Consider the following 5,847-nt stretch of genomic DNA (forward strand, 5'->3'; position numbering starts at 1 on the left):
AGAGAGGAAATGAAGGCAGAGGCTCCATTTAAATTGTGTTTCGGAAGGGAGTCAACGTAGAGCAGGTGGGAGGCAGCTTCAAGGAAAAGAGGGCAAACGCGGAAGCCAGTGTGTCACATCCCGAGGCACTTTCTTGTCTCGTTCGTAAAGCGCGTAGAGATAAGGTAGCGAGGAGACGTTGGGTCGCATCGCCTGTTTAATATATCGTCCCGATGGAGAAGTTTTCCGCGCTAGTGGAGAGTGAGCTGGAAAGACAACTACCTCTTTGTCCCATCGCTGGGTACATAGCATAGGGGAGGAACGAAATGGGCACCGGCTACGGTGCAACATATTTGCACCGAGCCGGGCAAGCTGCCCAGCCCGTCTACACACCTGCGCTGCTTTCACTGCCATGTCCCGTGCTGACAGTACAGTCAGCGAAATCAATCATGCTGTCAGTTGTCCTCCTCTGACATGGGAATAGAGAAGTTCATGAGCGAACAGATTTTTATTTTTTTATTTTTTTTATTAAGACAATCTTTTTTAATATTTTGAAGTTTACTTTAATGTCTTAAAAAAATCTTTTTATTTTAATGTCTAAAATTATACATAATATTTTTTATTTGAATATTTACAATGATATGTTGATTGATTGATTTATTTATTTATCTTAAATAATTTTAAAATAAAGAATACTAAAAATGCTTATAAAATTATAAAATATTGAAAACACTCATTAAATTAGAAAAAATTAATTTAGTTTTAATGCTATATCTATAATAATATTTTTAATTAGAATTTGCCAAAAAAATTTATATGGACTTAAGTTTTACTCATATTATTGATGTTAGGAAATATTTTTCATAACAAATCAAATTGTGATATTACATTTGAAAATTAGAATAATTTTATTAAGAAATGATATCTAATTGATTAAAAAAAATTAAAAATACAAAATTTGCAATATTTTTTTTTTATTTAAATATAGAAGTATTGAAGTAACTTGTTAAACATATAAACATAATTTATAAAATGTTCCAAATGCATAAATTATAATAAGCTAAAAATTTACTATAAAAAATATATATTTTTATTTATAATTCTAAATAATCAAATAAAAAAATTAATCTATAATTTTTATTTTAAATATTAAAACTTCTCATAAAATAATTGAATAATTTTTATTAAATAAAGTAATTATAAAATATTGAAAACAAACATAGAAAAAAACTTAATTTTATTTTAAATTATATTTATACTAATATTTTTAATTATAATTTGGTCAATATTTTTTTTTTTAATCAAAAAGTGACATAGCACTTATATAATAGATTTATTAATAAACTAGTTCAAGGGCTCATCAGAGAATAAACTAGCAAGAAAACTCTGAATCCTTGCCGAAGTACAAAAGTGTTAAAGGTATACTTTGCACTGAGCAAGAGTTCCCAAAATATGGTATATATAAATAGTCAACAATGTGTAAGGTCCAATTATTCCAATGAACCTCTTCTTTTGAAAGATTTAACTAAAATCAAGAAAGCATTGAGCCTCCTATATAATTGGAGCATTTGTGAACCAAAAAATACCATCCAAATCAAAATCTGGGACATGAACCATGAAGGCCAGCTCTGTACTTTCCATTTTCAGCAAGAAGATGAATCCTTATGCACAAAGAGTGTGCAAACTAATAGCCAATAAAATGATAAGTGTGTCAATCAATTATAGTACTAGTTTCTATTAAGCTTCCTTCATCTTCTTTGTGTCCCAAATATGGCACTCTGCTTAGCATGGAAATTTCAAAAAAATAACCAATGAATGGAAAGATTGAAATATGGAGCCTTCACAACCAAGATTAGCTAGACAATCAGCTAGTTTATTGCCCTCCCTCAGAGTATGAGAGAAACAAGTAGCTTGAAAAGAGTCAATTAAATCCCAGCATTGTTGAAGGATATAGGTTAGTTTCGAAGTATGAGAAGATCGTGAGAGACAAGCATTTATAATTACCTGAGAATCACCTTCAATATGGATGAAGGAAACATTACATATCTTTGCCAAAATTAGACCTACCAATAGGGCTTGAGCTTCTGCAAGGTTGCTAGGGCCAACTGGTAAAACATCTGCTTTGATTGCAACTACTTCACCTTGCCAATTCCTAATACAAGCACCCAATCCTGACTTACCAGGGTTCCCACGAGAGCAACCATCAAAATTTAACTTTAGAAAATTTTTACATGAAGTCGATCAGATTGATGATTAGAATTCCAGTTTGCAGAGAAACTTGGAGGTAACTTAATTTTTTTCCATAATTTTAGAAAAAGATAATCCCAAGCAGATACTGAAATGTTGTTCATACAATTGAATATATTTGCATTTACTCTTTCTGAAATTGCATTCTCAATCCCATCCAAAATAGATTCTAGGTTCGATTTTTCATTATGAAAAATGATCTTGTTACGTTCCCACCAGATGGCCCACACCACAACAGCTAGGATGCACTTCCAAATACTAGCAAACAAAGATCTTGAGAATAGAACTGGCCAAGATTGAAATAGGTCCCAAAGACTATTTGGTAGAGGTAAAGACATTTGAAGCTTGTTCAGCACAAAAACCCAACATTGGCAAAGGGATACTAGAGAAGGAGGTGATCTGTAGATTCTAGCTCCTTGTTACATAATTTGCAAATAAAAGATTCAGCAATACCTAGCCTAGACAATCGTTCACTGGTGAGTATTCTTTTTCTAAGGGCTAGCCAAGCAAAACATCCAACCTTGGGCAACACAGTAGAGTTTCGACAAAAGGAAAATGCTCTACACTTCCTGCTTGAATTATCTGTTTGTTGTAGACCATAATAACCTTCCTTAATTGAATAATCACCACCTTTGGATGAGGCCCAAATAACTATATCTTCCCTATTAGAAAGAAAAACAATTCTTTCAACAAGAGTCTCCCTCAAAGAAAGGAGACTTGGCTGACTAAGAAGATATGTTGGAGGTTATTTCCAGAGAACCCTTCTTGAATGAATTTCAATTGCCAAAACATAGTCCCAAAAAGAGGAGCCCCACTCAGCTTTTAGGACTAGGCGTGCTTCATCCAACTTTTCTTGTCTACATAGAGGGGGAAATCCATTCCATGAGTCTTCCCAAAACTTTACTTTCTCTCCACTGTGAATTTCCCAAGTAGCATAGTGACAAACAATATCCTTTGAAGACATCATAAAGTTCCATATAGCTTAACCTAAAGGATAATTTATATACTACTTTAATTTAAAATTTATTTATAGATCTATAAATGAAAAATTTAAAAATGATTTTTGATATTAAAAAATCATAGAATGTTTGTTTTTTAATAGGAAAAAGTAATATGAAATGCAAAATAAAACTAAAAATTTGACTTACTAAAATGTAAAATTAAATTTAAAATAGATAAAAAAATTTAATGTAATTATAAAATATACTTTTATGGTGGCTATGCATAGAACTAAACCTTATAAGAAGTTATAAGAAAGGTTTGGTTTAAAAAAATTGAAGTGTAGAAATATTTAAGGTGAAAATATTTAAGGTATAAATATTTCTACAATTTGATTTGTTGTGAAAAATATCTCCGAACATCTACATGAGTAAAACTTAAGTCAATATAGAAAATTTTGGCAAATTCTAATTAAAAATATTAGCATAGATATAACATTAAAACTAAATTAATTTTTTCTAATTTAATGAGTGTTTTCAATATTTTATAATTTTCTAAACATTATTTTAGTATTCTTTATTTTTAAATTATTTAAGGTAAAAAAAATTAAAATTCAACATATCATTGTAAATATTCAAATAAAAAAGTATTATGGATAATTTTAGACATTGAAATAAACCTTAAAATTCATAACAAGAATTTTTTTGAGACATTAAACTAAAATATTAAAAAGGATTGTTTTAATAATAATAAAAGTAATCAGCTATGAGATTTAATTTGCTCAAGAACTTGTAAAGTAATCAGTTATGAGATTTAATTCACTCAGAATTCGTTTATTCCTGTGTCAGTGAAGGACATTAGGGTTACGGCACGTGTAAGGCAGTACATGTAAACGGGCAGCAGGCTAGGTGCAAATATGTTATCACAATTTGATTTGTTGTGAAAAATATCTCCTAACATCAATAATATGAGTAAAACTTAAGTCCATATAAAGAATTTTGACAAATTCTAACTAAAAATATTATTATAGATATAGCATTAAAACTAAATTATTTTTTTCTAATTTAATGAGTGTTTTCAATATTTTATAATTTTATAAGCATTATTTTAGTATTCTTTATTTTAAAATTATTTAAGATAAAAAAATAAAAAAATAAATCAACATATCATTGTAAATATTCAAATAAAAAAGTATTATGTATAATTTTAGACATTAAAATAAACCTTAAAATAGATAATAGGATTTTTTTAAGACATTAAACTAAACTTCAAAATATTAAAATGAAATGAATTGTTTTAATAATAAAAAAGTAATCTGTTCGCTCATGAACTTGCCTATTCCCATGTCAGAGGAGGACGACTAACAGCATGATTGATTTCGCTGACTGAACTATCAGCACGGGACATGGTAGTGAGAGCAGCACAGGTGTGTAGACGGGTAGGGCAGCTTGCCCAACTCAGTGCAAATATGTTGCACCGTAGCCGGTGCCGAACGAAATGGGCAACGGCTATCCAGGCAGGAGGACAGACTGCCCGGATGCCCACCCTTTCCGTCCTTTCTGACACTACAGTGTCCTTCCTGCAATGACGCCAGTTTTATTTTTATTTACAGTCGTACTCACTTAACTTTTAACTTTAAAGTGAATAATTTTTATTTTAATATTTGAATGGTTAATTTTTATTTGAATCGTTAAATTGTAATTGTATAATATTAAATAATATTATAATTTTTATTATATTAATGTTATAATATTTTTAAAGTAGATTGAAGTTTGAAATTACAATGTTTACCTTTAAAAAAAAAATTTAATTTAATGGTTATTATATTATATTTTATAAATTTTTATAAATTTTTTTGATAAAAAATTGTATATAGTTGAATTTAAAATTAAAATGATTAAATATATAGTTTTATCTAATTTTGTTTAATTTTTATATTTTGAAAATTAATTTTTATTCATTATCAAATAAATTATTTAATATTAAATATTTTTTACAATTTGTATTTTTAGATATAAGTAAATCTATTTTAATTAATGTAATAGAACTATAGAAGATTTTTTTAACTTCTCTTTTTTCTTTATGTAAATTAATTAATTTGGTATGTATAATATAATTTACTATAAATAACAAGTCACTCATAAGTACTTGTCTTTAACAATATATAGTTAAAAATAATAATAACTGAAAAATTATAATTTTTTAATTAACAAAAAAACTAGAACAATTTTTCATAGCAATAACACGGTGCCTAGCTAAGTAGAAATAATAATATTTAAAAAAACTTTTTTTTTAATTAACAAAATTTTATAATTTTTTTCGTTATAATAATTAATTTTAAAATAGATTTAAAAATAATTTTATATATTTAAAAATAAATACTAATATCATTAATATTAAACTTGTTTATTATTATTTAAATAAATGTATATGATTTTACAAAATATTATAATTTTGTAACTATTAAAAATTATAAGTGTAAAATAGTTTCAAAGATTTTTAACTTGTAAATTGCTAAGTATAAGACAATATAAACTAGCTTATATATATTTATATGTATATATAGAATAAGCCGAGAGATATCCTTCTCGAGACACCTATTTTCATAATCTCATAATTTTAATCATTGCATATTTATGTGAGTCTAAGAGGAGTGAGAAAATGATTCGAGATTCTTGATCT

The sequence above is a fragment of the Cupressus sempervirens genome, chromosome 11 (genome assembly GCF_028749045.1).
Source record: "Cupressus sempervirens isolate cs-2001-9-10 chromosome 11, ASM2874904v1, whole genome shotgun sequence".
In the NCBI taxonomy this organism is placed as follows: Eukaryota; Viridiplantae; Streptophyta; class Pinopsida; order Cupressales; family Cupressaceae; genus Cupressus; species Cupressus sempervirens.